The following is a 10,742-nucleotide window of genomic DNA, read 5'->3' as shown; positions in this document are numbered from 1 at the left end:
CAAGCGCAGCAAGCTCATGGGCCAGCAGCGGCACCGGTTGTGATATCAGGACAATCACAGCAAGCTGATTGGTCAGTATTAGTTCCAGCTGTGATGTCAGCGCAAGCACAGCAAGCTCATTGGATAGCATCTGAACTGGTTGTTATGGCAGGACAATCACAGCAAGGTGACTGGACAGCAGCAGCACCGATTTTGATGTTATGACATTCACAGCATGCTTATTGGTCCGTGGTAGTGCCAGCTGTGATGTCAGCGTGAGCACAGCAAGCTCATTGGCCAGTAGCATCACTGGTTGTGAAATCAGGACAAGCACAGCAAGCTCATTGGTCAGTAGTAGTGCCACTTGTGATGTCAGGACAATCACAGCAAGCTCATACGTCAGTAGTAGGGCCAGCTGTGATGTCAGGGCAAGGGCAGGATCTCATTGGCCAGCAGCGGAACTGGATGTGATTTCCGGACAAACGCAGCAAGCTGATTGGTCCGTAGTTGTGCCCCTTGTGATGTCAGGGCAGGCAAAGCAAGCTCATTGGCCTGCAGCCGCACTGGTTCTGATGTCAGGACAATCACAGCAGGCTGATTAGGCAGTAGTCGATGCAGCTGTGAGATCAGGCCAAGAAGTGCAAGCTAATTGGCAAGCAGCGGTACTGATTGTTATGTGAGGACAAACACAGCAAGCTGATTGGTCAGTAGGGATGCCAGCTGTGTTGTCAGGACAAGTGCAGCAAGCTCATTGGCCATCAGCGGCACTGATTGTTATGTGAGGACAATCAAAGCAAGCTAATTGGTCAGTAGTTGTGGCAGCTGTGATGTCAGTCGAAGCACAGCAAGCTGATTGGCCAGGATCGCCACCGGTTGTGATCTCAGGAGAATGACTGCAAGCTGATTGGTCAGTAGTAGTGTCAGCTGTGATGCCAGGGCAAGCGCAACAAACTGATTGGACAGCTGAGACACAGGTTGTGATGTCAGGACAATCACAGCAAGCTGATTGGCCGGCAGCGGCACTAGTTGTGATCTCAGGACTATAACTGCAAGGTCATTGGTCCGATGAAGTTCCAGCTGTAATGTCAGGCCAAGCGCAGCAAGCTCATTGGCGAGCAGCGGCAGTGGTTTTGATGTCAGGAACATCACAGTAGGCTTATTGGTCCGTAGTAGTGCCAGCTGGGGTGTCAGGGGAAGCGCAGCAATGTAACTGGCCATCAGAAGCACTGCTTCTGATGTTACCACAATCACAGTTCGTTCATTGATCGGTAGAAGATCCAACTGTGATGTCAGGACAAGTGCAGCAAAATGATTGGTCAGCAGCGGCACCAGTTGTATTGTCAGAACAACCAGAGCAAGCTGATTGGTCAGTAGTAGTTCCATCTGTGATGTCAGGCCAAGCCCAACAAACTGATTGGATTGCTGAGACACCGGTTGTGATGTCCTTTCCAATCACAGCAAGCTGATAGGTCAGTAGTAGTGGAAGCTGTGATGCCAGGCTAAGTACAGCAGCCTAATTGGCCTTCTGCAGCTACAATTCTTATGTCAGGACAATAACAGCAAGGTGATTAGTCAGTAGCAGTGCCAGGTGTGATGTCAGGAAAAGAGAAGCGAAGTGATTGGCCAGCCGCGACACAGATTGTGATTTCAGGACAATCAGAGGAAGCTGATTGGTCAGTAGTAGTGCCAGCTGTGATGTCAGACCAATCACACCAAGCTAATCGGTAAGCAGTGCAACTGCTTCTGATGTCTGAACAATAACATCAAGCTGATCGGTCAATAGCAGTGAGAATTGTGATGTCAGGACAAGCACAGCAAGCCCATTGATATGTACTACTGCCAGCTGTGATGTGAGGCCAAGCGAAGAATTCTTATTGGCCAGCAGCGGCACAAGTTGTGATGTCAGTATAATCACAGGAAACTGATTGGTCAGTAGTAGTGCCAGCTGTGATATCAGGCCAAGCCAAGCAAACTTGCTGGCCTACACTGGCACTTGTTGTGATGCCAGGACAATCAGTGCAAGCTGATTGGTTAGTAATCGTGCCAGCCGTGATGTCAGGAAAGCACAACAAGCTTATTGGCTAACAGCGGCACTGATTGTGGTATCAGGACAATAACAGCAAACTGATTGTCGTGTAATAGTGCGAGGTCTGATATCAGGACAATCACAGCAAGCTGATTGGCCAGTAACTGCACGGATTGTGATGTCAGGACAATCAGAGCAAGCTGATTAGTCAGTAGTAGTGCCAGTTGTGAAGTCAGGGCAAGCAAAGCAAGCTGATTGGACAGGAGCTGCACGGGTTGTGATGTCAGGACAATCACAGAAAGCTGATAATTCAGTTGTAGTGACGTCTGTGTTGTGAGACCAAGCGCAGCAAGCTTATTGGCCAGCAGCATCACTGGTGGTGATGTCAGGAGAAACACAGCAAGCTCATTGCTCAGTAGTAGTTCCACTTGCCATTTTAAGGACAGCACAGCAATTTCATTGGCTGTCAGCTGCACTGATTCTGATGTCAGGACAATCACAGCCAGCTCATTTGTCAGTAGTAGTGACAGCTGTGATGTCCGGGCAAGGGCAGCAAGCTAATTGCTAAGCAGCGGCACTGATTTTGATGTCAGGACAATCACAGCAAGCTGCTTGGTCATTACTGCCAGCTGAGATATCAGGCCAAGCGCAGCAAACTGATTGTACAGCTGAGAAACCGGTTGTGATGTCATGTCAAATCACAGCAAGCTCATAGGTCAGTAGTACTGCCAGCTGTGATGTCAGGCTAAGCACAGCATGCTAATTGGCGAGTAGTGTCAGCTGTTGTGATGTCAGGACATTCATAGCAAGCTTATTGGTCAGTAGTAATGCCAGCTGTGATGTCAGGCCTAGCGAGGCAAATTGATTGGCCAGGCGCGACACTGGTTGTGATGTCAGGACAATTAGAGCAAGCTGATTGGTCAGTAGTAGTGCCACTTTTGGTGTCAGGGCAAGCACAGCAAGCTGATTGGCCAGCAGCGGCACTGGTCGTGATCTCAGCACAATCACTGCAAGGTCGTTGGTCAGTAGTAGTGCCAGCTGTGATGTCAGGGGCCAGCGCAACAAGCTTATTGGCTGGCAGCGGCACTGGTTGTGCTGTCAGGACGAAAAAAGCAAGCCGATTGGTCAGTAGTAGTGCCAGCTGTGATGTCAGGGCAAGCAAAGCAGGTTCATTGGCCAACATGTGCACTGCTTGTGATGTCAGGACAATCACAGGAAGCTGATTGGTCAGTAGTAGCGTCAGCTGTGATGTCAGGCGTAGCGTAACAACCTAATTGGCCATCAGCAGCACTGGTTATGATATCAGGATAATAACAGCAAGCTGATTGGTCAGTAGTAGTGCCAGTTTTGATATCAGACCAAGCTCCAAAAACAAATTGCTGACAGCTGTACCAATTGTGATGTCAGGAAAATCAGAGCAATCTGATTGGTCAGTCGTAGCGCCCGCTGTGATGTCAGGGCAAGCACAGCATTGTGATTGGCCAGCAGCGGCACAGGTTGTGATGTCAGGACAATCACAGCAAGCTGATTCGTTGGTAGAAATGCCAACTGTGATTTCAAACCAAGCACAGAACCTGATTGGCCAACAGCGGCTCTGCTTGTGATGTCAGGACAATCACAGCAAGCTGATTGGGGAGTAGTAGTGCCATCTGCGATGTCAGGACAAGCACAGGAAGCTGATTGGCCAGCAGCGGCAAAAGTTCTGGTTTCAAGACAATCACAGAAAGCCGCCTGCTCAGTAAAAGTGCCACCTGTGATGTCAGCTTAAGCCCAACAATGTAATTGGCCAGCAGCAGCACCACTTTTGACATCAGGACAACCACAGCAAGGTAAGTGGTAAGCAGTAGCACCAGGTCTGATGGGAGGCCAAGCGCAGCAAACTCTTTGGCCAGTAGCGGCACTCGTGATTTCAGGGAAATCACAGCAAGGTCATTACTCAGTAGCAGTAACAGCAGTGTTCTCAGTACAAGCGCAGCAATCTCATAGGTAAAATCGGCACTGATTGTGATGTCAGGACAATTATAGCCAACTGATTGGTTAGATTTGTCAGTAGTAGTGCCAACAGCGATGTCACGACAATCACAGCAAGCTGATTGGCCTGAAGCTGCACTGGTTGTGATGTTAGGACAATCACAGCAAGCTGATTGGTTAGAAGTAGTGCCAACTGTGAGGTCAGTCCACGCACGACAAGATGATTGGTCAGCTGCAATATTGGTTGTGTGGTCAGGCAATCAGAGGAAGCTGATTCGTCGGTAGTAATGCTAGCTTAGATGTCAGGACAATCACAGGAATCTGATTACCCGGCAGCGGCAGCCGTTGTGATGTCAGGACAATCACAGCAAGCTGATTGGTCAGTAATAGTGCCAGCTGTGGTGTCAGGCTGAGCTCAACAAACTAATTGACAAACAGCTGCAGAAATTTTGATATCACGAAAAGCACAGCAAGTTGATAGTTCTGTAGTAGTGCTAATTGCGATGTCAGGCCAAGCGCAGTAAACTGATTGGCCAGCAGGTGCACCGGCTGTGATGTCAGGACAATCACAGCAACCTGATTGGTCGGTAGTAGTGCCAGCTGTGACGTCAGGCCAAGTGCAACAAGCTAACTGGCCAGAAGCAGCACTGGCTGTGATGTCAGGACAATCACAGCAAGCTGATTGGTCAGTAGTAGTGCCAGCTGTGATGTAAGGCTAAGCGAAGCAAAGTGATAGGGCAGGCGCGGCACTGGTTGTGATGTCAGGACAATCACAGCAAGCTGATTGTTCAGTGGTAGTTCCATCTCTGATGTCAGGCCAAGCACTGTAATCTAATTCGCCAGCAGCATCACCCTCTGTGCTGTCAGGACACTCCCAGCAAGCTGCTTGCTGAGCAGAAATGCCAGCAGTGATATCAGGCCAAGCGCAGCAAATTGAGTGGTCCGCTGCGGCACTGATTTTGATGTAAGGACAATCACAGCAAGCTGATTGGTTAGTGTTCGTGCCAGCAGTGATGTCAGGGCACAAGCAGATAGCCAACTGGCCAGGAGCAGCACTGGTTGTGATGTCAGAACAAACACACCAAGCTTATTGGTCAGTAGTAGTGCCAACTGTGTTATCAGAATACGTGCAGCAAGCTAATTGCCTAGCAGTGTCACTGGTTGTGATGTCAGAAAAAGCACAGCGAACTGATTGGTCAGTAGTAGTGCCAACTGTGATGTCAGGACAAGCGCAGCAAATTGCGTGGTCAGCTGAGGCACTGGTTTTGATGTAAGGACAATCACAGCAAGGTGATCGGTTAGTGTTAGTGCCAGCTGTGATGTCTGGCCAATCGGAGAAAGCTAATTGGCCAGCGGCAGCACTGCTTGAGATGTCATTACAATCACAGCAAGCTCATTGGTCAGTAGTAGTGCCAGCTGTGATGTTAGGGCCAATGCAGCAAGCTAATTGGTCAGCCACGGCACCCGTTGTGATGTTAGGACAATCACAGCAAGCTCTTTGTTCAGTAGTAATGCCAGCTGTGATGTCAGGCCAAAAGCAGCAACTCAATTGCCCAGCAGCAGCACGGGCTGTGATGTCGGACCAAGCACAGCAAGCTGATTGGCCAGCAGTGTCAAAGGTTGTGATGTCAGGACAATCAGAGCAAGCTGATCCGTCAGTTGCAATGCCAGCTGTGACATCTGACCAAGTGCTGCAAACTGATTGGCCAGCAGCAGTACTGGTTGTGATGTCGGGACTATGACAGCAAGCTGATTGGTCAGTAGTAGTGCCATCTGTCATGTCAGGGCCGGTGCAGCAAACTGATTGGCCAGCAGGGGCACTAGTTGTTATGTCAGGACAGCCCCAGCAAGCTCATTGGTCAGTGGTAGTGCCAGGTGTGATGTCATTGCAAGCACAGCAATATAATTTGCCTGCAGTGGCACTGCTTGTGATGTCAGGAAAATCACAGCTAGCTGATTGGTCAGTAGTCATACCAGCTGTGATGTCAGGCCAAGCGCAACAAGATGATTGGCTATTATCAGCAATGGGTGTGATGTCAGGACAAGCACAGCAAGCTGGTTTGTCTGTCGTAGTGCCAACTGTGATGTGAGAGCAAGTATACCATGATAAGTGGCCAAGAGTGGCACTGATTTTGATGTCAAGTTTATTGGTCAGTAGCAGTGCAGCTGTGATTTCAGCACCAGCGCAGCAAGATGATTGGCCAGCCGTTGCACCAGTTGTGATGTCAGGACAATCACAGCAAGCTCATTGGTTTGTATCTGTCGCAGCTTTGATTTCAGGGAAAGCGCAGAAAGATGACTGGCCTGCAGCGGCACTGGTTGTGGTGTCAGGACAACCACAGGAAGCTGATTAGTATGCTCGACTTTCCACTGTGATGTTAGGACAAGCACAGCAAGCTGACTGGCCAGCAGCAGCACTGCTTGTGATGTCAGGACAATTACAGCAAGCTGATTGGTCAGAAGTAGTTCCAGCTGTGATGTGAGGCCAAGCACAGCAAACTGATTGGCCAGCAGCGGCACTGGTTGTGATGTCAGGAGAATCACAGCAAGCTGATTGGTCAGTAGTAGTGCTAGCTGTGATGTCAGGCCAAGCACAGCAAACTGATTGGTCGTCAGCCGCATTGGTTGTTATGTCAGGACAATCACAGCAAGCTGATTGTTCAGTAGTAGTGCCAACTGTGATGTCAGGCCAAGCACAGCAAGCTCATTGGCCAGCCGCCGCACTGGTTGTGATGTCAGGACAGTGAGAGCAAGCTGATTGATCATTATTAGTGACAACTGTGATGTCAGGGTAGCGCAGCAAGCTAATTGGCCAGCAGCGGCACTGGCTGTGATGTCCGGACAATCACAGCAAGCTGATTGGTCAGTAGTTGTGCCAATTGTGATGTCAGGGTAAGCGCAGCATGCTAATTGGCCGGCCGTGGCACCGGTTGTGCTGTCAGGACAATCACAGCAAGCTAATGGGTCAGCGCTAGTACCATCTCTGATGTCAGGTCAAGCGCAGCAATCTAATTGGCTAGCAGGAGGTTACCCCATGGAGCTGCCTTGTGAGGTCCTGGAGCGCAACCTCAATTGCTGTGCTTGCTGAGACAGATCTGGCTTGGCAGGGCACAGAGGCCGCAGGCCGGGGGCTCAGGAGCGCCTTAGAGACCCTATTGTTGAGGAAATCAGATTCCCGCTTTTCTCAGGGCTCTGGAAAATCACAGTCCTGCAGGAAACCCGCTGCAAGATCAGAGAAGCCGGTGGAGCTGCTTCCTCTGCACAGCCAGCCTCCTCAGAGAGGAGGGACAGTCCACCAAAATCCCAGGGGGAGCTGGGATCTTCAGCTGAAAACTCTTCACCGAGCTCAGGTCCCAAAAAAAAGTGCTGTGCAGATGGAGATGGGCCTGTATCCCTTGGGAAGGTGACAGCAATGTTTGCTGTGCTCCCAGGGATGACATGATGAAAGCGGAAGCCCAGGCAACAGGCAAACCAGTGCAGCATGGTAAAAAAAAAAGGTCAGAAGCTGTTAGGGTGGCAAGTGTGGACAGAGCGCACTGATGAGCTAAGTGAGATTTTTGGGAGAGAATCAATCTCTCTCTTTGTCAGGAGGAGGTAGCTGCAGTGGAGGATCAAGGCATAGAGCCAGATACTCGTGTGCTCGGCTCGCCTTTTCAGCAGAGCTGGCACCAAGGCAAGGGTAAGACTGTGGTCCCCATTGACTTCTTTTCCCTAGAGTCTTCACCAGCAGGATGAATCAAGACTCTCTACATAGTGAAGAGCCTTAGGGAAGGGAAGAACAACTTCACAGTAGTGCTTGTGGATCAAGTCAGCTATTGCTTGTAAGACCTTAGGGCAAGAGTAAAAGTCATCTCCAAGAAATGTCCCAAAATACAACCTGGAGGCTTAAAGGTCAGCCTGCCATCACATTGGTCATTGGGAAGATCAGGGAGTGAGTTGTGTTGAAGCACATTGCTGGACACATGCAGGAAAAGATGAATGGGAACAGCCTAGATGGATTTAGCAAGAGCAAACCATGCCTGACCTACCTGATAGCCTTCTGGATCAAAGGACCACATTTGTGGCCAAGGGGAGAACAGTGAATGCCACTCACCTCCCAGGTCTCTGTGCTTAGAGAAATGGCTCAAGGATAGGAATGACCAACTGTGGGTGAGAACTGAGTCAGAGATTATGTGCAGGAATTCAGCCTTCCCAAATCAGTGGGACTAATGGGCTCTATCTGCTGGTGAGGAGAGAGTTCAGTGACATCTTTTCAAGGCCACACTGCATCATCTTTGAAAGATTTGAAGGCTCTCTAGATCTCAGAAGAGGTCCTCAGCAGATGGGAAAAGGCAACTGTTGAATCTATCCCCAAAAAAAGCCTCAAAGGAAAACTCAGGGAACTACAGACTTGCCAGCTCCAGCTCTCACTTTTGCCCCTGGGAAAATTGGGAAATGAGCCCCCTTTTTTTTGCACATGAAGAAGGAAACTGGGAAGATTCAGCATGAATTTGCCAAGGGGTCACCATGCCTGACCCCTCTGACTGCCTTCTGCAACTGAGGGACTGCATTTTTGGACAAGAAGAGAACAGCAGATAACTCCAGCAGCTATCACAGAGTGTGAGCTGGGACCTGTCCTCTTTGACACCATTATCAGTAGCCAAGAGGAGGAGGTGGATGATATTTTTTTCAGGTTTGCAGATAACACCAAACTGAAGGGACACACTTGATGTCAGGGACACCACCTGGAAGAACTTGGTCAGTTCGAAGAACAGACTGGGAAAAACCTAATGAACGTCAACATGGACAAAGGCAAATACTGCCCCAAGCCAGAAATCACTCTGTGCTTTGATCCAGGCTGGGGCTGGCCTGGGGAGCTGCTGGGAGCGGCTCTGCACCAAGGCACCTAGGGCCTTGGTGGGCACAAGCTGAGCCTGGGACAGCAGTGTGCCCCATCTGCCGAGATGGCCGACAGCATCCTGAGTTGTGCTTGCAGGGACATGGGAGACTGAGGAGTGGGATTATTCCATTCTACTCATCACTCAGTAGACCACATTTGGGACACCACGTCCTGTTTTGGGCAGCTCAATAAGTTGGTTAGACTCTAGCTAGTTCAACAGAGTGCCCCCAAGATGGCTGATGGCCAGAGCACTTGTCCTGTGAGGAAACATTAGGAACACAATTTTGGGGGTTCCTTACAGCCTGGCCCTGCTTGTAAGAGGATTATCAAGAAGACGGAACCACATCATCTTGGGAGGATGGAGCCACATCTTCTGGGAGGATGAGAGGCAGAGGCGTAAGATGAAACAAGAGATTTACCGGGTCTAGAAGAAAAACCTTTTCACTCTGAGGACCATCAAGCAGTGGAGCAGGTTGCCCAGAGAGACTGTGCAGTCTCCAGACCCAGCGGATTTAAAAATCCAACTGGTAAAGCACTGAACAATCTATATTGAGCCCATTGGAGACGCTGGAGGTGGGACCATGTGACCGCCCTCCAGCCCTTCCAACCTGAATTGTTCTGTAATTCTGCAAATATTTTAAACTACTCTAAACTTCCAGATAAATCTATTTCTGACCTATTTGTGTTCTTGAATTCTTGTGCCATAGTTAATTTCTTACAGAACTTTTAAGCTCCAATTTCATAACTGACAGCAACAACATTCATTCTCAACCTGTTTCCTTAAGCAGAATAAGCCATGCTAATTTCCTCATGTGAAATCCAGTTCCTATCCTTTTATCACGCTGACATGCCTACCAGCACTTGTCCGAATTTCAGTTCATTTGTCTGTTGTGTAGATAGTAACACTAATGTAGTAATTTAGCAAATCTAAATATAAGATTGATGATGAAATTGTGATATCCTGCACAAAGAACTCTTGCTACTGAAACCCAACCTCAGTGCAGCACAGCCACAGATTGCCTTTCTTCCACAGCTACACCCTGCCCATACTAATCCCGCCACTGATTATCATTTCCTCATGCTGCTTTCTATACACATAAATAAACGCATATTAAAAATTATTGTGCTATAGAAATAACGAATGCTAATTTTGCTATTAAAAAAGACTTCACTGGTATTTGCTCTAAACTTATCTGTACTTATCTCTTACTATTATTTTTTTCATTACTCCTTGTTGGACCAATTTTTCTTCTCTCAAAACTTTTATTAAGCATTCTGGACCCAGGTGTCTTTCCAATACAGGTGTCTTTTTACACGGTAATATTGTCCTCTCTTAAATTAGATCTATTGATCTTTTTCGATGAGTGATTTTTTACAGCACCCTAATTATCTATTAGCTATTCTGGAAGTGAATTCTCATTGTTTCTTACTGAGATTGCCAGTTGTATATTGGTAGTTTGTCAGACAGCATATAAAGTGGCTTTTATTGAGCGCTGCTCATGGCATAAATACCTTCTTTTTTTCACTGTAAGGGTTTAAAGAGCATTAGTTTGTGATTTAGTGAGTTTAAATTTGAATTTGTGAAGCTGATGCAAACTGTTATCCCCATGTGGAGCTCATTGGCTAAATGCTTAGGAATATATAAAGGACTTCATAACTCCAGTCTCACTTTCATGTGCAGTCACGGTAGTCCCTTTTGTCCGGTTTTAGAACATGAGTGTCTTAGAGAAGATAAAAACTGAACCCAGCATTACCTTTTTGATCCCTGAAAGGATATTTTCCTGGCACAGTACTTCAGTTATTGCCCAATGTACATCTACAAATATTAAATCATTAGTTACAATTTATTTTGAAAGATAAAAATGAGGAACTGTTGTAAGTTAAGGC

The sequence above is a fragment of the Nothoprocta perdicaria genome, unplaced genomic scaffold (assembly GCF_003342845.1).
Source record: "Nothoprocta perdicaria isolate Ctin4 unplaced genomic scaffold, notPer1 scaffold_264, whole genome shotgun sequence".
Classification (NCBI taxonomy): Eukaryota; Metazoa; Chordata; class Aves; order Tinamiformes; family Tinamidae; genus Nothoprocta; species Nothoprocta perdicaria.
This window is presented reverse-complemented; position numbering follows the sequence as displayed.